This window comes from Callorhinus ursinus, unplaced genomic scaffold (assembly GCF_003265705.2).
Source record: "Callorhinus ursinus isolate GAN/ISIS: 27379988/994484 unplaced genomic scaffold, GSC_fseal_2.0 scaffold4, whole genome shotgun sequence".
In the NCBI taxonomy this organism is placed as follows: domain Eukaryota; kingdom Metazoa; phylum Chordata; class Mammalia; order Carnivora; family Otariidae; genus Callorhinus; species Callorhinus ursinus.
In genome coordinates, this window is record NW_027397066.1 from 112,205,267 (window position 1) to 112,228,130 (window position 22,864).

The following is a 22,864-nucleotide window of genomic DNA, read 5'->3' on the forward strand; positions in this document are numbered from 1 at the left end:
ATATTTACTATAGATTTGCTTATAGTCAAAACATTGTCAACAACATGAATGCCCGACACATTTGAGTTTCTGAATAAGTTGTGGCATACAAACAATACATAAGCGTTAAGGCAATAAAAAAATATTAGAATAATAAAAACATGATTACCTATAATAATTTCCAAAATACATTGTTAAGAGAAAAACTTATTTAGAATGAACCAGTTTTGATTAAATAATACAAAATCTTCCGTGAACATTTTATATATCACTTTGTTGTTTCTTCTGGGGTTCTACTGGTTCCATATAATGTCTCTAGTAAAGTTGTTGGAAATAGAGTTATTATAGTTATCTCCACATGGTGAATTACTTCTTTCATCTTTATAAAGTTACCCTCCTGCTGCTTTGAATTACTCGTATTTTAAACCAATTTTTTTCTGATATTTGTAAAATAAAGAACAAAAGTATTTAATAAAGAATTGGGCCCATATTACTAGAGCTGATCCGAATCTGAAAGGCTTGAGTGAAGTATTTGAGTGCATGAGAGAGACCATAAGGGATAATAAGAAATGTTTCACTCGAACATAACGCATCATGCGTGTTACTTTAATGCTTTTATTAAAGTGGTTCGAACTTTATTTTCTAGTTACTTGTTAGGGGAAGGATACATATTCTAATTTTCTCATATTATCTATTATCTATTATTTCTCATATTATCTTTTATTAAAGATTTTATTTATTTATTCGCAAGAGAGTGAGAGCAAGCGTGAGCAAGTGAGTGAGAGAGACCATGAGCAGGGGAGAGGGCAGAAAGAGATCCCTGCTGAGCAGAGAGCCAAGGGGCTCAATCCCAGGACACTCCCCCTGCCCCTGTCATGACTTGAGCTGAAGGCAACTGCTTAACTGACTCAGACACCCAGGAGTACCTCTCATGATTTTAAAGCAGATAGAATTTAAACCAATATTTTGCCAAGTCACACGCACAGAGAAATACAGTTGCGGAGTATAGCTTAGTGCAAGCTCAAGGTGCAAAGCAAATAGATTGGAATAATAAACCCACAACTGACCAGTTTATATCCTAAAGTTTTACTCAAGTTCACTGTATCTCAGTTTTCTCATGTTAAAATAGGAATAGTAATAATAAATACCTGAAAGATCTATTGTAACAATATACATGTATAAGAGCTATTTAATGAGGGGGTACATATTTCCTGTGCAGAAAAGAGTCTGGCATTAATAAACACTCAGTAAATGTCAGTTATTATTGTCGTCGTTATACCATCCACTAAAGAAAGGTTGGTAAGACAATGACAATTACTTGACCTCATTTCTCTGATGGACTATGTTAACATGTTAAAATATATAAAGGACTTATGTCCATATCCATCTCTCTTTTGGTCTCTCTTTCCTTTTCTTTCTATCTCTGTCTTGCTATAAACTACTTTCATGCTATAAACTTTCTTGGACATTAACCCCAGTATCCAAATATTTAAAAAAGTAGAAGCAAATTTCCCTTCTTTGTTATATTTCTGCAGCCCAATACATAATACAGTTATGACCCAAATATTGATATTGTTAGCCTATGAACATAGAAAATTTATTTCATCCTGAGAAGAGAGGGGACAAATACAACAGAAAAATAAAATATTATTGGTTTCAGCCTGACCAGTATTTCAGATAGTCAGTACTGGTTTTCTGGAATCTACAACTTGTAAATATAAACAATTTATAGAAGCTTCTCATCATGAGGTTACTTGTTCATATTATTTCTGGCATCATAGGGAAATACCCATTCTGGATTTCGCCTTTATGCTTAATAGGATTTGAGACATTTTAAGCTTCTAACAAATGTTAGAATTTTGTGTGTGTGTATCTGTGTGTGTGTGTGGTAATATGAACTAATCAGTGGACCTTACCTAATGCTTGTCTTCCCTTCAATGTTCTTTACTTGTGTTCTGTTTCCTCTTAGAGCTGTTCTATACACACTGATCATCTTAACTGAAAACTGAATCTGACACTAGCTGGTGACCTGGATCCACGTGCACATTCACTGCACATTCATTTCGGAAATTTGAGTGGATTTGTAAACTTCGACAGTGACACGAAAAGAAAAGTTTTTTTTGCTGTGCATTTTCCATGGTCCCAGGCTCTTGCTGTTCTTTCTGTACTTCTTTATTATATGCTCTCCCAGACATTTTTAGCTGTGTCATAGTGACTGTTACTGCTGCTAAGATTCTTTTTTCTTATGATCTTGGTTCCTCAGAAATAATTTTCATGTTTGAGCTGGAGAATTATCTTCTGAAGATCAATGGGCTGAGACTGAGACTTAGAAATCTGGGCCAAACAAGGGCCCAGTGAGGAAGGGTCTATTTTTAATAGTTAAAATACTTCCCCACAAGGACATCTCTAGACCCACACAACCTCACTGGTGAATTCACCTCAACATTTAAAGTGGAAAAAAAAAATATAAATTCTCCACAAACTCTTCTAGAAACTTGAGCAGGATGGAATATATCTCAACTCACTGTATAAGGCCAGGAACATCTTGATGCCAAAACTAGATTATGACACTACAAGGAAATAAAAAGCATATCACAAAAACTATAAAAATTCTCAAAAGAATTTTAGCAAATTGAATTTGTAGGTATAAGAAATAACACACGATTACCAAGTATGTTTTTTTCCAAGTTGATTTAACATGTGTAAAGTAAGTTTTTATTTTTTTAAATTTTATTTATTTATTTGAGAGAGAGAGAGAGAATGAGAGATAGAGAGCATGAGAGGGAAGAGGGTCAGAGGGAGAAGCAGACCCCCTGCTGAGCAGGGAGTCCGATGTGGGACTCGATCCCGGGACTCCAGGATCATGACCTGAGCCGAAGGCAGTCGCTTAACCAACTGAGCCACCCAGGCGCCCATGTGTAAAGTAAGTTAATTCACTATATCAAATTAAAAATAAGAAATATGACCATCTCAATAAATGCAGATAAAGCAGTTAAGAAACGTCTATGTTCGTTACTGATAGAAGTTGCTAAAGTATTAAGAATAGATGGAGACTTCCTAAGCTTAATAAAACGCATCTATAAAAATCTACAATTAAGATCATATCCAAAGGTCAAAAAATTAATCCCTTACTTTTGAGATATGGCAGAAAACAAGGTCATCCCTATCTATCACTTCCACCCATCATTGTACTGGAAGTTTTAGTCAATACAATATGAAAAAAATAAATAAAAGGAATCTGAATTAGAAAGGAAAAAGGTTTTTTTCTGATGATCTTCTGTATCTTTATTTGCAAATAGCATGATCATCTATTCAGTGGAATCTATGAAATCTACTGAAACTAATAAGTGAAATGAACATTATTACTAATAAGGTAGTGAACGAACTAATATCTTCATGCAAAAATCAATTGCATTTTTATGTAATAGTAATATATGATCAGAAATTGCATTTAAAATCAATATCATATACAATAGTATTAAAACATATGACATACTTAGGGATAAATCTAACAAAAGATATAAAAGATCTGTGCACTGGAAGTTATGAAACACTGGTATAATAAGGAAGACCTAAATAAATGAAAAATATACCATGTTTATGAGTCAAAGTGCTTGATATTGGTAGGAGGACAATTCTGTCCAAATTGATAGACAGATATGAAGGAATCTCAATCAGAATCCCCACAGGTGCTTTGCAGAAATTGAAAAACTAATTTTTAAATTGATATGTAAATCAAAATCCTACAATATTTAAAACAGTTTTGAAAAAGAACTAATAGGAACAACACTACCTTTTTCTTAAAAGATTTTATTTATTTATTTGAGAGAGAGAATGAGAGAGAGAGAGAGAGAGCATGAGAGGGGGGAGGGTCAGAGGGAGAAGCAGACTCCCCGCTGAGCAGGGAGCCCGACCCGGGACTCAATTCCTGGACTCCAGGATCATGACCTGAGCCGAAGGCAGTCACTTAGCCAACTGAGCCACCCAGGCACCCCACAACACTACCTTTTTATAAGTTATTAGAAAGCAACAATAATCAGGATGTATGGTATTGGCACAAATTCAAATAAATAGAGCAATAGAACAAAATACGGTATGGTGATAGAGTTGCATAAGCAATTCAGTGAAAAATGATAGACTTTACAAAAATAGTGTTAGAATAATCGAATATCGGGCAGCTGGGTGGCTCAGTCTATTAAGCCTCTGCCTTTGGCTCAGGTCAGGATCCCAGGATGGGATCCTGCCCAGCAGCATCAGGCTTCCTGCTCAGCAGGGAGTCTGCTTTTCTCTCCCCCTCCACCCCTCCCCACCTCATATTCTCTCTCACACACTCTCTCTCTCTCAAATACATAAATAAAATCGTTTTTAAAAAAGAATAATTGAATATCAATACACAAAAAATGTACTTAGATCTATACCTCATACCGCATACAAAAATTAAGTCAAAATGAACCAGAGATGTAAATGTAAATCCTAAAAACTATAAAAATTCTAGAAGAAAACACAGGAGAAAATCCTTATTACCATGGATTAGACAATGATTTTTCAGATACGACAATAAAAACTTGCTCCATAAAACAAAATTGAAAAATTGGGACACATCAAATTTAAAATCTGCTCTTCAAAGACACTGCTAGGAAAAAAGAAAGGACAATCCACATACTTGGAAAAATATTTGCAAATCATACATATGGTAAATAACTTCAACAAAAAGATAAACACATGGTGAATAAACCCATGAAAAATATTCAAATACCCTGGTTATTAAAGAAAAAGCAAACTAAATGAGATATCAACACACATCTGTCAGAATGGCTAAAATTTAAAAGTCCAAGAATACCAAAGCGTGGTGAAGATGTAAGGAAATTAGAATTCTCATTCACTGAGATAATCACTTAGGAAAATAGTTTGGCAATTTCTTTAAAATTAATAATACATCTACCTACCATATGATCCAGCCATTCTACTCCTCAGTATATACCTATGAGATATGCAAGCGTATGTCCTTACTTCTGCATGAATATTCATAGAAGCTTTATTTGTATTAATTTAAATCTAAATGTTCATTAAATTCAATGGATAAACAAACTGGTATATCCATACATTGGAATATTACCCAATATAAAAATGAATACATGCTGTAAGATAAATGAAATCTTAAAATAACTTTACTGAGTGAAAGAAGCCATATACCTCAAAAGAGAATGGATACTGTATTAATTTCATCTATAGAAAATTTTAGAACATGCACAATAATCTAAATAGATACAAAAGCAGATCAGTGGATGCCTGCAGATGAGAAGGGGATAGGAATAGGGAGGAAGGGAAATAGTACAAGGGGTGTGAGGAAGCTCTGGGGGGCAATGAGTATGTTCAGTATGTTTTTGTAGTAATAGTGTCATGGATATGTGCCTATGTCAAAATTAAATTGTATACTCTAAATATGTATGATGTATTGTATGTTAATTATTCTGCAATAATTCTGTTAGAATATTTTAACTTTGGATGTACTAATTTTGTGTTATTTTATAATACTTACAGAAATGGAAAGCTTTGGTTGCAGTTCCTGAAGCAGAAACTCTGGTGTTATGTAAAATTCTGAATGAACTCCTCCAACTGACACTGCAAAATAAAATATTGGCATGAAAAAAAATTTATACAACCTGGGAATTTAATAATGGAAATGATTATTAATAATAAGTAAAATTAATTCAATATTTACTATCTCCCAACCCCCTTTTTAAGAGCATTCCATATATATTACTAACGTACAACAATCTTATTCAGCTTTTATCTAGGGGAATCTTAGATAATCACCTTGATGTCCAGATGGACTTTTATTCCATACCATAATTTTAGTTTTACCTGGAAAGTATCTGGATCAATAACCTCCCTCTATTTTTTCTAGAGTCTGGTCCTGGAGAGTCACTTTCTTCCAGGATATAATTTACACATGCTCTGATAGGTAAGTGAGCAAAATAATATATTTTTTGTCTCTATTCCCTGTCTGGAAAATTATTCATTCATGCCACTTTTTAATATTTTTATTAAACTATAGGAAAAAAAGATTGCCTTTGACTGTCACAACAGATAGGTGTGGTAGTAGACAGGTTCTAATTAGATATCATTACTGTCAATTATCTCAAATATGTATGAGGTTAAGGCACATTTAACTCTTTGGAAACAATTCTTGCAAAAATTCAAGAAGTTTAACCATTTACAAATTTCTTTTTCTTGTCTGCTCAGTCTATGTTGTCTGAATCTCACGTCTAGTATTCCTGGACACAAAGATCAATAGTTTTATTTTGAATACTTACTACCTAGGAAAATAAATTACACATAGCATGGGCCCAGTGCATGCTCATTTAACTCAACCGTGAATAAAAATGAAATAGAAGTCTCAACTTGCTCTAAGAAGTCTTCTTTTTCATCATATCCACTTATCCCTCTGCTTACTCCATTTATTATCCAATATGAGAATTGCATGGAATATTATTAATGAAGTCACGTTAAGATAGAAATATAGAAGGAATTGTGTTTCAGTGTTGTTCCATAGGCAATGATTTCCATGATTTTTGTAATTTCCACTTTAGCATTTCATATTATCTCATACTGCAAACATCATTAATCAAACCAAGAAGTTTTAATTTCCTGATTGAAGAGGTATCCTTTAGATCCTGTTTGTAACCTCCATATTTAACAAACACATAATTTACCCTAATTTTGTTGGGATTTAACTTAATCACTTTATATAAAATATTGCAATATCTTTGATCTTTGGCTTATATTTTATTTCTTTCAAATTTATAAAACAGTTATATAAATGAAGCTTAATTACATTTATATTGACCATTTATATATTAATTCTCTAGTACAGAATGTCAAATATCCAACTTTAATTCAAACAACTCTATAAGAAGTTTCTAATATTTATTTTATCTACTCCTCCTCATGTTTTCTACATCTTTAATATTCATATTACATTATTATGTGATAATCACATAAGCCCAGAAGTTAGGAATTCATTTGACTTTTCCAGAATAATTTTCTCTTTATATAAATATTTTTTAACAGCGGTTAAAATAATTGAATAATTGCCAGAGGAAAAACGTGTGAAAAATATGTTTTTTAAATGTTCAGAACTCAAAATTAAAAAGACATGCAAATATGCAATAGTGAACTTATTACATTTTGTTAAGGCTCAAAATGTTTGTCAATATCATTTATAAAATCCAGACCATCATTTTAACTCATTTTTATGATGTAACTTTTGAATCAATGTCAAGAAAAATGAAAGTCTTTCTATACACCATACACTCCATATTAATTGAATATTCGAAAATGAATAAAGAAAAATCAATAATCAATATTGTCCCATGCTAAGCAAAAGTAATAGCTCTGTTTCCTCTTCTCCTACCATACTTCCAAGATTAATGGGTGCCAATATAGAATTTGGAGGTAGCACACAATGCATTACTTTTCGGCCTGTCTATAACACACATATTTTGAATTTTTAAAACATAAATCTTGAGCTGAGATTTACAAAAATATATTGGCTGATATTATTTGTGATTATTTCCTAATAAAATGGAATCCAAATTTTAATACATTATAAAATTACAATGACTAAAGTAAAAACTTTGATTCCAGACTTTGATTTCAGTTTGTTGGAAATTTTACCATTGAGTTTCAGGGCAGGGAACTCTGACATTTTAGATTTCTGAAAACATTTAGATCATTGAAGAGAAAAGACCCAAGTCCACAACCGAATTTTAAAATATTTTGTGTCCGTTTAATTCTATGTTGAGTTTAAAAATAGTTATTTAAGTGTAAATGTAGAAAATAATATTTTAGTTTCTATATTAACTATCTGGGCAGGCAGGGGAAACCAATGAAACTAACTCCTGTAATCTTCCTAGCCAAAGATAAATTTATCTGACTAATTTTGAGACAAAATTAAACATCAAGTCTAGGTATCAATTCTCAAGTTTATTATTATAATGAAATTAGCAGAACATCATTTGATACCATTTTTGCTAGATTTTAAAAAAAATAAATGTTGAGATCTACAACCAGAAAATAATTGTGTTCCTAAGAGAAACCTACCAGGTTTGACAGTTATTGTGTTTTTCTAGGGGTTGGTGAATACTTTCATATACTTTTTTATTAGAATAAAAATAAAAATTAAGTTAAAAACAGCATTGAGCAATGTAGGAAATATAGATAAACATTATACCTATCATTCCTTCCCCAAGCTCCAGGATACTCAGCGTGGAGAGAAATACCTACCCCATGTGAAGTTTTCTACTTCACTGCAGACCTCAGCACCAGCAAGCTCTAGCACCAGGCAGACCAGCAAACTCTAGCACAGGAGCTCCTAGTGAGCTCCTGTGAACACAGGATCACAGCCTAACCCAGAGTTGGCTAGCTTCCAAGGCACTGGGCTCTTCTGTAGATTTCTGTGAACCCAGGTTCCTGGCCTGGCCCAATACCAGGCTGGCCTCCACAACCTAGTCTCCAAACCAGAGCCAAAACAGAGATTAATATCCATGTGAAGATTTTTGTCACACATTGGATTAAATTCAGGTTCAGATTTCCTTTAAAATTTACATAAATAATTAAAAATATATAATATCTAAAAATTCTTAAAGAAGAAATATTTTTTTTAGAATTCTAAGAATATAGAATATAAACTAGAAAAATTCAGAAGAAAAGAGAAAGAGACTGTAAAAAGTTTTGCAGAAATATAGATTTCTTTTTAAGGCCTCAAAAAAGAGCAATCTCTGCTCCAGAGTTAATGACAATAAACATCAGCTCAAGTGAAAGTGAGCAAACTAAATGAGAAGTAAGCAAAAAAAAAAAAAAAGGGTTTAGAGAGACATTTCACAGATGTGAATGATAGTTAAATATACCCCATATATCCACATTCCCAATATATCCATAATTAGGATTCCTGAGGAAAAGAAACAAATAAGGTGGTTACAGAAATATTAAAGAATTCAAGATATTTTTACCAAAATAACAGAAGACACCATTCTATAGCCACAGTGTATTACATACGCTTCCAAGTGAGTTATGCTGGATACCAACCCAAACTGTGCCAGGTTAATAAGATAAAGAATAAACCTCTTGAGAAAATAGGAAATAAAAATCATCTCCTTAAAAAAAAAAAAAACTGACTGGCTTCAGATTTTACTTCTGCAATTTAGAGCTAGAAGAAAATGAACAGTGACAATAAAGCCTTTGGGAAAGAGTAATCAAAGAATTTTAAACCAAGTAAAACTATTATTTACATATAAAAAAGCAAAAGGCAAACATTTTCAAACATGGTAAAACTTTTAGAGAATATTGTTTTCCATCTTGAGAAGACTGCTGGACAACTGGTTTCAGTCAACTGAGAATTAAAACAAGAAGCTGTGGAATGACACCAGAAAGATGGCAATATTGGAATTTCTAGTGCCTGTCCCCTCCCAGAAACAACAATTTGAACAACTGTCCATGCACAAAAACACATTCATAAGAGAGGATTCCAGGTGAGGAGTTATAGCACCTGAGTGAAATACAGAAAGAAGAAAGCTGCATTGAGGAATGTAGGAAATATAGATAAACATTATACCTATCACTCCTTCCCCAAGCTCCAGGATACTTAGCATGGAGAGAAATACCTACCCCATGTGAAGCTGTCTACTTCACTGCAGACCTCAGGACCAGCAAGCTCTAGCACCAGACAGCCCAGGCTCCTAGTGAGCTCCTGTGAACACAGGATCACAGCCTAACCCAGAGTTGGCCAGCTTCCAAGGCACAGGGCTCTTCTGTGGACTCCTGTGAACCCTGGTCCAATACCAGGCTAGCCTCCACAACCCGGTCTCCAAACCAGTTATGGAAATCAAACAATACACTCCTTAACAGAGAATTGGTCAAAGAAGGAATAAAAAGGGGAACCAAAAATATCTTTAAGAAAATGAAAATAAAAATTCAACATACAAAAATTGTGGGGACAGAAAAAGCAGTTCTAAGAGGGAGATTTATAGTGATAAATGCTTATAAAGAAAAAAAAATCATGAATAAGCAACCTAAATTTACAACTCAAGGAGCTGGAAAAAGAATAAACTAAGCCTAAAGTTAGCAGAAGGTAGGACACAATAAAGATTAAAGCAGAAATAAATGAATTAGAGAACAGAAAAATAACAGAAAAGATCAATAAAATTAAGAGCTGTTTTTTTGAAGTGATAAATAAAATAACCATTAGAGTAACAACAAAAAAAGATAAGACTCAAATAAATAATTAAAAATAAAATTAAAGACATTGCAACAGATACCACAGAAATACAAAAGATAAAAAGGGAATATTATGAACAGTTATACACCAACAAATTGGGAAACCTAGAATAAGTGGGTAAATTCCTAGAAATATACAGTCATGAAGAAATAGAAAAACTGACCAGACCAAAATCAAGGAAAGAATTTGAATCAGCTTCCTTACTGATTCAATATCAACACAGAAAAATCCAGGACCAGATGGCTTCACTGGTGAATTCTACCCAACATTTAAAGCCAAATTAATGCTAATCCTTCTTAAACTCTTCCAAAAAACTGAAGAGGAGGGAATACTCTCAAACCCATTTTGTGAGGCCAGCTTACCCTGTTACTAAAGCCAGAAAGGGACACTACAAGAAAAGAAAATATAGGCCAATGTCCCTGATGAATACAGATGCAAAAATTCCAAACATAGTAGCAAATTGAATTCAGTAGCAAGTTAAATGGATGATCCCACCATGATCAAGTGGGAGTTATTCATTGGATGAAAGGGTGGTTTGACATACACAAATCAATCAGTGTGATACACTACATTAATAAAATGAAAGATAAAAATCATATGGTTGTCTAAATAAATTTATAATGACAATGCAAATTATTCACAGCCTTGGCAAGGTGACTAGGAAGGGATACCAGGGGACACTGAGAATAATCTAAATGTTCTATGTCTTGATTTTGATGGTGGTTACACGACTGTGTCAATTAGATAAAACTCATCAAAATGAGCATGTAAAAGATGTGCAATTTAGTGTAAATTAATATAGTTGATTTTATCATATTAATGTACAAGAATTTCCAGCAAATTTCAATAAAATAAAAATCATGAGACAATGGATTCCAGCAAATTTCAATAAAATAAAAATCATGAGACAATGGATATTCTATAATCATGAGACAATTCATGCCTGCATTATTAAGACATTGTAAAACTACAGTAATTAAAATTGTTTGTTACTATGCACATATGTAGCTAGTTGGGAAAGTGTGAAAAAAAGAATAAAGAGCTTACAAATATATCTAACTATGTAATGGAAATATAGCATTAAAGTAGAATTTCAAAGCATTAGGGGAATAATTACAAAATAATATCGCTGGAACAAATGGTTGACAATTTGTTGAATATATAGAATGATCCTTAATCTTCTCTGCATCACCAAAAATTCCGGTTTCATCAAAGGCTTCATAATAAAAATAAAGTCATCCAAATATTTAGGAAAAACATCAACATGTGGATGGCTATATTTAGCAAGAGACAAAACTATAAACCCCAAATGCAAGATTGGTAAATATGGATACTAAAAAGTAAAATTATTGGGCACCTGGGTGGCTCAGTTGGTTAAGCGACTGCCTTCAGCTCAGGTCATGATCCTGGAGTCCTGGGATCGAGTCCCGCGTCAGGCTCCCTGCTCAGCGGGGAGTCTGCTTCTCTCTCTGACCCTCTTCCCTCTCGTGCTCTCTCTCATTCTCTCTCTCAAATAAATAAATAAAATCTTTAAAAAAAAAGTAAAATTATTTACATAGCAATAATATTACTGGAAAAAATCAATTTCAAAAACATACTGGAAAAATTTTGCAATGTATAAAACAGGTTACTAATATTCTGATTAAATAAAGCAGTAGTTCCAAATGATTAGAAAAGATCAACTCAATAGAATGATGGGCAAAATATATTTCACAAAAAAATAATTGGCTATTAAGTATAAGTAAATAAGTATTTCTATATTTATTTCATATGCAATGGGAATAAATCATGTAAAAGAAATGAAAATTAAATAGCTAAACAGATCTAACATCTATCTATCTATCTATCTATCTATCTATCTATCTATCTATCTATCTATAATGATTTGTTCATGCAAAGAAAAGCATTGATTTGACCAATCCAAAAAGGTTTCAGGGAGACATAAAGAGACTAAATAATATTGATGATTAAGTTATTTGCTAAAATGGTGTTTGCATTGAGATCTATACTGCCTTCTAATAAATAGTGCTATTAAATTAACTCTCCTTTACAAAACACGCTTTTCAAATCAAAATTCTTTATAATTTACTAATTTTTATGTGTGTTTATTGTTGTCTTTCACTGCCAGAATATTATCTATTTAAGGGCAAATATCTTTCTTTTGTTCACTGATGCATTCCAAGTATCTATGTGTGCCTCACCTACGATGAACTAAATTGGTTTTAAAATTTTGTTGAATTAATTAATGAAAGACTGAATGAGTGAATGAATGAATGAATGAATGAATATGGGACGGTAGGAAGAGAAATGTATCACACAATTTACTTTGTATCAATTCATTTTAATGTGGAAGGTAATTATTAAATAAAAATAAATATTAAGAAAAATTTTAGAAAAAATGCTATTTCAAATGATGCATTTATGGACAAAAAGAAAAAAAGTTAGGGGCACCTGGGTGGCTCAGTCATTAAGCATCTGCCTTCAGCTCAGGTCATGATCCCAGGGTCCTGGGATCGAGCCCCACATTGGGCTCCCTGCTCGACAGGAAGCCTGCTTCTCCCTCTCCCACTCCCCCGCTTGTGTTCCCTCTCTCGCTGTCTCTCTCTCTCTCTCTCAAATAAATAAATAAATAATCTTAAAAGAAAGAAAGAAAGAAAAAAGTTAGAAATAAAGGAATACTTACAGGAGTATTACCAATTACCAAAATTCTTAGTGTGTACACTAGTATTGTTTTGATTCTGTTTGTCACAAACTTAGGTTATCAGAGGGCTGTACTGACTTTGGACAGGCAACTAAAGATGTGAGAAGCTGGTACAATCTAACTGCACTTGGTTGATGAGAATGTTGAACCTGTGAAGCTCACATGAATAGATCCCATGGTGAGAGCAAGGGATGATTTAGTGATTTAAAACTAATTCCTATGCTTGGGCTCGAAACTAAGTTTAATTGCCATCTACCAGCTTTGAAAATGTGCAAGACCCGTGAGATTTCAACCAATTACAACCATAAAAAATGAACATGTAGAAATTAACTTGATAAGGACTTATGATGGGTTTCTGAGTTAGTTCAATCGTGGACTTTGTCATGATTCAGTAGTGAGATATATATGCATAGACATGAGATGCCAACTAAAATTATACTTGAAATGTGAAACAAAGGAAAATAGTAATTGGTTAAGGAGATCCATTTTATTATACTGACAATTATATATCATTCTATCCTTTTTTAATTCTTTTTCACTCCACAAAAATGCATCATGAATACATTTACATGTGATAAAGGAAAGGATACTGTGAATTGCAATAGTGTAGCCAGTTGAATTGTGCTCGTATCAAAAGTGAAAAATAACATCCTTAATCCCACACTGAGTCCACTTAATGAGAAAGCTGGCAGGTAGACATTTCTTGTTTAAAGCCCTAAAGATTTTACCAGTGTGACATTTTGGAATATCTACTAACTACTCAACTTACAAAATAATTGAGAATGAGGAATCTGTCAAAATGGGGGTTTCTAGAGATTTAAAATAAAAAGAAAGGTATGGGTTTTTTAATATGTGATTTCATGTTATCTGCTATGCCAACTAATCAAGGATATTATTATCCTTTCATTTGCATAGTCTCAAAGACTGTTTAATATTTCAAAGTCAATTTGATAGGTTGATAATAGTCTGTGGCATCTTTGGGACTCAGATGGGTATCATATCATAACAGGACACTAGTGAAGTGGTCTTTTTTAGATCCTGACATGTCGTTTGGGGAGGTGACAATCTCATCCATCTGTCATGATGGCATAATGCCCAATCCTGGGTCAGTTGAAGTATTTCTCTGGAGTTTAAATAATGACTTTTCTTGCTTTTCAGTTTTTAACGTGATTTCAGTCCTCACAAATTTGACAACTATCCCTTCAAAAATTCAAATATTCTGAAAGTAGTTACAGGGAACATTGTGTCATGAGTACATGTTCTTTAAATATAAAAAGGCCAGTGGATGTGAGTTCAATGGTGAATATTCTACAGTCTCTTTCTGTTGTTGTTGTTGTTGTTGTTGTTGTTGTTGTTGTTGAGATTACTCAAAACAGCAGCAGTAATGGCAATGTGAAGGTGGGATCTTATTACCTATGCCCCTTCCCCTATGGTCAATGGAATGGAACAACAAATTCAGGAGGTGTTCCTTGGCAGTCTTTTACCATATGTCCATAAACAATAAGAAGTATCTAAGACATGTAGGCAGAACTGTTCTTATGATATTCAAAGAAACCACTTATTTTGAAATTATGGAAAAAAAGTCACTTTACATATCTGTACTCATTGTTAGGTGGGTAATTTTGGTGGGGAAAGTTTCAGTGAGGAGAAACAAATGCAAAATATTTTGTCAAATCTCTGAGTATTTAAAAATATGCTTAAGTTTTAGCTTTCTATATGAGTTGGTATGTCTTGTCTAACATTTGTAGTCATTTTCTCAATCAATTGATATACAATTTTTTCTATAAACTGTATTTTTAATGCAGCATGAATTACTACAATATATTTGGATAACATTGTTACTACAGGGCAATGCGTTATTATTTTATTAATAGTATGGCCTTGTTACTCCTTAATGAATGGGCTTAGAGTTATTCTACTCAGTGTGGCCCAACAGTGCCAAAGGAACTTGTAATCACACCCCCATGGCCAGTGGCACCAGAGAAGACCAAGAGAAAAGGCAGACCCTGTGTTGAAATGGATGACTTTGTTCTCCCACTCATCAGGAAGTGGTAGGGAATCATCATTAATTTTATTTCATATGTTTTTATTTCTACTTTAAGTCCCTTCATGACACCTCTTAAGACTATATGAATTATTATATCAGCAGGTATGAGGTACTGAAGCATGCTATTATTTCATGCAGGGAAAAATCAAGCAGTTGAACCATTAAAATTAATGCAAATAGCCTATTTCTATTTAAGAAAGAAAAGGGGGGTAATGTTGAGGAAGAATTATACATAGTATAACAGAATCATCTATAAGCTACATTTAAATTATGTATTGTTTTAATTGAAAGTAATTATACTGTTTTGTAATATTAATTTTCTTTTTATGTGTATTAATCCATTATAAACTATCTATAAAAAGATTAGTCCAAATGCTTACATTTACTTTTATTTCCATTTTCTATAAATAAAGATTTGTTTTCAATCTGTTTTCTAGCAGGCCAACAGGAACTTTTGAAATCTATTTCTTTATACTTATGATTGTGTGCTTTAAATAATGTAACCCACACCAACGAGAGAGAAATAGATTAAGTGTTCCTTGAAGCATTACTCACCTCCTCTTGGAGCAGGTCTTCAAGGAGGATGTCTACTACAATGTGATCTAACACATACTCAGAAAAAGCTTCTCTGGTCTAGCTTAAATCATTACTAAAGCTTTAGGTTCTGTCTTTGGGAATGGGGGAGAAGTTCTGTATTTAGGATAAGACATATCAAATCTTTTATATCACAGAATCTTCTCACAAAACATAATAATCTTTTCTAGAGTTTCATATAGTCTAACATTCTTTGATTCTTACACTATATTTTCCAATTTCCTCTTTACTTAATAAATTATAACATGAAAATGTCCAAATTGTATATTTCCAATGTAAGCTGTCTATACACATAGTTTTGGTTAGGTGGATCTCATGCTTTATGTGGGTTCTACTTTAGCTATGTGTTCCTCCCGCAATCTACTGCCTTTCCAATTCTCAGTATTTTCATATTAAAAGAAGGTAATAGCTTCTGTCCTTTTCTTAAAATATATAAAGTAAACCATTTTATAAATTTCTTAGCATATTTTAAGTTTAGGAGATCACGGTAAAGATCCTATAATGTAGACATAAGAATTCTAGATTATTCTTACAAAAATATGATTGACTTTTATCAACATCTGATTATAAAAATTAAAATCACTAAATCTTTTTTCAAATGCTTATTTTTCACATTTGTAATCATTTTGGTTGTGGATGAGAGAATCCTTACTAGATGAATCAGCTAGTATTATGGAGAGTTTCAAAATACATGGCATCAGGATTGACTCTGACACTGAAACAATCCAAGGAGAATGGCTTATCATAATGAGTGCAGAGCACACAGCCTTTTCCTAGCATGAGCAGTAGCTGAGGTTATTGCTTACTGCTTGCTTTCCACTGAAAAATAATTATCTGGAGCAGATAAGATCACAAACTGGTTAATATCACAAGCCTGCCCCTGCTGCTAATATGATCTTATCAGTCACTGACTGATCACTTTCTAGGGAGGAGTATCAGCTTGTGCTCCCCCCACCTTTTTTTTTTAAACTGATCCTAGGTGAAAAGCAAATACTATACACTACAATAGTAAAATGAGCTTTTACGTTTTCTTTTTTCTTTGTTAAATGTTTTGCTCACAGAGCTTGTGTTTACCTCGTGGGACTGTTGCCAAAGGCAGAGGTTCAATTCCATGTGCTGAAATATATCATCATGTTTTGGCATAATTGCATTTCTAATGGGCTCTCAGAGAAAGGAATGCATAAGTGCCAATTACAGCATGGTACAAATAAAGCATTATTATGTGCTCTGGAACAATCTGCATAATGGCAATATAGTCATATTATATTATGTTCAGTTATTTCTATTTCCTCTATTTGAATCTCTCTGTCAACAAATGATTTTTTAAAGAACGCCCCAAATGTGATTTGAATGCTATAAAGATCATTTCTTTGTCAATGGTGTATGTAAAATAATGTATATAAAATTATGTACATATATGTATATTATATATGTATGCGTTTGTGTGTATCATATAGAGATCAGAGATACATATATAAACATTTTATACATATATAGATATTTTTTCCACAAACAGATACAGATGTAGATATATATTTCAAATATCTCTCTGATTATAGTATTTTGATGACCTAAACTACTGTATTACAAATCAGAAGATAATTAAACATAACTAGGTCCAGCCTAGTTGATAGAAGACATATGAAAGAGTGATAGCAACGAAACACCTAGAAAGCAAAACCCTAACATAATAATTCAAAAAGAAAAATATTGAACATAAGAATTAAATGCAATATAGATTGTTCCTAATGTTTGAAGGAAAATTTAATTTATTGTTGAAATAAATGCTATGCCATAGGTGAAAAAAATATATTACTTATTTTTTTCAAGTCGAAATGCCTAAATGGAGCATAGTCTATTGAAAATGATATGGTGAATCAAGGGGGTGCTCATTCTAATGCCAAGCCTTGGACACCTGCAGAACCTTTTCTGATCTTGATCTACATGACGAGTCAGAAAGAATATTTTTCGTTTCAGATTTTACCAACTTGGAACATATTTGACAATATGGCAGCACAATGCAGGGAAGGACCTTATTGGTTTGGGCATCTAGTTTAAAGTGAGACAAACCATAGTATGTTTGTGCCAAAATGACCACTGTTCTTAGAGTGTTGCCCTTAAGCAACAAATTTACATCTGTCTGTGGGGAATAGATTGTTTTTTCAGAATAACAGGTTATTGATTTAGGGAGAAAATCACTTGATAAAACTTTATTTCAAAATTTGTACACTTTTAACCACAGATTTATATTGAAGAGTGTTTAATAATTACAAACATTGAACATTTAAACAATATTAAATAGAAAAAAAACAGGAGGAATAAAGACCTGTTTCATTAAGAAAGCTCAAATGGTATACTGTGCGGAAAACGTACATAGTAAATACTGCAAAAAATGCCAAAGAAAATATTTAGAAGAAAATAGGATGGCAGTGTGGAGTAAAGAAAGGGATTGGAAATGAGAGAAATCACTTTATATACTAGGGAGTATATAGTGACAACTTCCCTTGAATTAAGAAATTTTGAATTCTTTAATTGAAATTTTCTAGTAGATAAAGAAAAAAATAATTATAGGCTTGTTCAGTGGCTTAAAAGACCAATCATCCTACTGCTGGATTAGCAAATTCAGAGGTCATCCAAAGCTCCAAATGTTAAACTCAAAATGGGTTCAAGACTTGATTATAAGACCTGAAACCATAAGACTACTAGAAGAAAACATAGAAAGCAAGTTCTTGACATCAATCTTGAAGATGATTTTTTTTTGGATTTGGCAACAAAAGCAAAGGCAACAAAAGCAAATATAAACAACGGGGACTACATCAAACTAAAAAAAAGAACAAAACTTCTGCACAGAAAAGGAAACCATCAACAAAATGAAAAGGCAACCAACTAAATGGAAGAAGACATTTGCAAATCATATATCTGATAAGGGGTTAATATCCAAAATACAGGGGTGCCTGGGTGGCTCAGTCGTTGGGCGTCTGCCTTCAGCTCAGGTCATGATCCCAGGGTTCTGGGATCCAGCCCCGCGTTGGGCTCCCTGCTCGCCGGAAAGCCCGCTTTTCCCCCTGCCACTCCCCCCTGCTTGTGTTCCCTCTCTCGCTGTCTCTCTCTCTGTCAAATAAATAAATAAAATCTTTAAAAAAAATATCCAAAATACATAAAGAACTCACACAACTCAGTAGCAACGATCTGATTTAAAAATGATCAGAGTATTTGTACAGACGTTTTCTAAAGAAGACATACAAATGGCCAACGGGTGATGGAAAGGTCTCAAAATCGCTAATCATCAGGGAAATGCAAATCAAAACCACAATGAGATATTACTCCAAATCTGTTTGAACAGCTATTATCAAAAATATAAGAAGTAGCATGTGTATGAGAGGATGTAGAGAAAAGGAAACTTTTGTGCACTCTTGGTGGGAATATACATTGGGGCAGCCACTGTAGAAAGTACTATGTAAGTTCCTCAAAAAAGTAAAAATAGAACTATCATGTGATTCAGCAGTTCCACTTCTGGGTATTTATCTGAAGAAAATGAAAACACTAACTCAAAAAGGTATATGCACTCTTTTGTTCGTTGCAGCATTGTTTACAATAGCCAAGATATGGAAGCAAACGAAGTGTCCATCCATAGATGAATGAATAAAGAAAAGTGATACACACACACACACACACACGCACGCACACTGGAATATTAGTCATGAAAAAGAATGAGATCATGCCATTTGCAATAACACGGATGGACCTAGAAGTTATAATATTAAGTGAAACAAACTAGAAAAGACAAATACTATATGATTTCACTAAAATGTGGAATTTAAGAAACAAAACAAATAAGCAAATAAAAAAAAAGACAAAAAAAAAACCAAACTCTTAAACATAGAGAACAAACCAGTAGTTGTCAGAAGGAGGTAGGTGGGGAGAGGGGTGAGAAAAAGGAGATCAAGAGAACACTTCTTTTGATGAGTATTGAGTAATGTGTTGAATTGTTGAATCATTGTACACCCGAAACTAACATAACGCTATAAAAAAAGGAAATATTGAAATTTGTGAGGACATGCATGGATCTTGAAGGCATTATGCTAAGGGAGGTTCTAAGTCAGAGGAAGACATAATCTCACTTATATGTGGAATCTAACAACAACAACAAGAATTGAACCCATAAATGCAAAGAACCAGAGATACAGAACTCTGGTTGCTGGAGTAGGAGGGTGAGGGTTGAGGAAAATGGGTGAAGGTGGTCAAAAGTAACAAATTTCCAGTTATAAAATAACTGAACCCTGGGGATGTAATGTATACAGTATAATGACTGTCGTTAATGGCATTGTATTGTATATGTCAAAGTTGCTAAAAGTTCTCATCACAAGAAAAAAATTTGCAACTATATACGGTGATGGATGTTAACTAAATTTATTATAGTGATCATTTCACGATATGTACATATATCAAATCATTATGTTGTACACCTAAAACCTATAATGTTATATCAATTACGCCTCAAAAAGAAAGCACGCCTCAAAAAGAAAGCTACAAGTGAAATTTAGTGTTCAGGATTACTGAATACCTTTGTCTAGTCTACTAGATTTTATATGGTTTCATTACATTGTACTTAATCAGATTTTACAGTTGCATATATTATAAATGCTATTTGTGTACCCATGTAATAGTAGCATGTTAGAAATTTCAAGCAACTATGTTGTCAATGGAGAGTTTTCATAATTGTACACACATGTAGAAGCTATATGTATATCAACATATTAATTTAACATCAATGAGAAAATTCCATCAAATATGTTGTTGATATAAAGTAAAGAATAATTGAAAAAAAAAAGAAAAAACAAATCTTCCTTCCCCCAGAGGTGACTGTTTCTTCTAGCTTTAACTATTTCTTGTAAAATTAAATGCCTTTTATTTCGATACTAAGAAGCAGAGAGTATCATGCCATTTTCTATATTTCTTTTGATACTAATAATGAATTGTAAAATACCATTAACATGAAAATACTGTGGGTTTTCTGTGAATGGTATTATGTCAAAGCATTATTTGTGCACGTTCCCAAAAGCAGACAATCCATCTTGTTAGTTCTTTAACCATATTGTGAAAGCATAACTGTATTCTGTACCTTCTTGGTTGACATTAAAATGATCTATTAGTTGTGCCTAGCAGAATGTCATCCTTTCTGCATTATATATTTAGATTAACTCACCCAACAACTTCAGATCAACAGTGTGTTCCTGCCTACCCATCTGTCTATAAGAGTGAAAACTAAGAAGTGGGTTTACTAATTTTTTAAAATATCTTCTCCACATGTCTTAAACTATGAATAAAAAAGACGTATTGCACAAATGACTATGTTGGTTTTGAAGACATACTTGAAACTCTTGGTCCTAAAAATACAATCAAATTAGAATTAGTCAGTATCAGAATATGTAATAGGGAATTATGACTGTCCAAATATCAGATATATTTGATTATTTGATCTGTTTACTTGCCTCCAGTTCCTCAATACTTAAATTTATATATATATATATATATATATACACATCTATATATATATATACATCTGATATATATATACATATAATATGTATATTATATATACATATATACATATACATACATACATACATATACATATATAATATGTATATATGTATATATATATAATCTAATATATATACACATATATAAACACTATATATATATATACACACACACATCTAATTTTCAAATAATTTCTCTGTCAAAAATTTGCATGGATTTCTTATTTCATTAGCATCAATAAACTATGACCTCTTTGAATTTACTCTCAAGACCTCTATAATATGGCCTTCTTCCTGTTTAAATTGTTCCCTTGAGTTGGCTCTATTCATACTTTGATGCTTTTTACATGCCATATTCATCCACAACTTTTTATGTGTTTCATTGTGGCTGACATTTGCTCTTTTATTCCTTCCCTTTGTTCATAATATTTTTATTTCTAAATTCCCAGTCTAAATATTCTATTCTCTTTTTCTGCTTTCTTCACTCAAAGATTCTTTCTTCTCTCCCTAAATGTTGACCAATTCAACAGCTAGTCTCTGTCAGCAAATTAATAGTATGTCAATGGCAGTACTTTCTGTCCACTTTCTTCTAAGAATTTAATATTGGAAGGCTATTGATATTTAAAAATCCTATAATTTTAAAAAACATACCAAAAGAAAAAGAAAACACAGATGAAAAATAGGACAAGCATGTTAAGTATTATGCATTTAAAGAACTCTTACCAACATGAAAATAATAACATCTAACACATAAATATTAAGTAATATGCACTAGTAATTCACTGAATTAGAATTTTTAAATAAGTGTATTCATATATTCCATCATAAAGTACAAAATAATACTTAAAAATGAACGACGTATTAGCTTTTCAACAAGAAATTCTTGTCTTTTTCCAGTTATAAGGAACGGTGAGAAGAAATGGACACTGTGATATATTGCTGGTCCAACTAGAAATTGGAAAGCAGTCTGCCACTGAAGTAAAAGCTTTAAAAATAATCATATGTTTGTGGTGACAATGCCACACGTGTGCCTTTTTCCTAGAGAAATAATGAAAATAATTTGAAAGTTTACATATGTGAAAATTCACCATAGCATTATTTATGATACTAAAAATTCAAAGACTCTACAGTTATAGGTAGGTGGTTAAAATGAATTCAGGAATATTTACTTGTAGAAATATTGGGTAGTTAGTAAAATCATCCTGAAATGATGATAAATGTAACCATATAATCCAATTTAACTGATGCAGTTAATATCAAACTCTTTTCAATCATTTCATGTAATTACACACATATTAGCACTTTCTATTATTCTATTATTATTTCTACTATTTCAGAATACATTCACTGATAATGATTTGTTCTATTTCTTTTAGCCTAGATTTGGGATCGAGGAAGACCTTCTTTATCACAACTTCCCACTGCCCATGCATGGTTTGTGTTATGTGTCCTAATTATTGATTGACTCTGTATCTTTCTGTTCAGGCCCACTTTTATTATCCTAGTTCAGATCTGCATTCTCTTTCCTCTAAGTCCCTTTTTTAAATTCTTGCTACTCTACCTATCTCCAGACTTGTTCAATTAAAATTCACACTTCAATTTCCTGCCTAAGGGATCGATGCATAATGTAAATCAGATTGTATCACTTTCCTTAAAATTTGGTTTTAGGATAAAATCTAAGTTCCTTGACCTTCCATGACAAATCACATCTCCTATCTCCC

The 22,864-nt window shown here is 32.6% G+C and overlaps 1 long non-coding RNA gene across 1 annotated transcript in view; it reads right to left on the minus strand.

The window, feature by feature from the left end:
* Positions 1-8,480, minus strand: part of LOC141372503 (uncharacterized) — a 126,350-nt gene extending 117,870 nt beyond the window's left edge. The window contains exons 1-2 of the long non-coding RNA XR_012377767.1: positions 8,269-8,480; positions 5,519-5,601 (exon numbers count right to left, since the gene is read on the minus strand). This is a non-coding gene — a long non-coding RNA (uncharacterized lncRNA). The remainder of the gene's footprint in view (positions 1-5,518; positions 5,602-8,268) is intronic.
* Between the last annotated feature and the right edge of the window lie 14,384 nt (positions 8,481-22,864).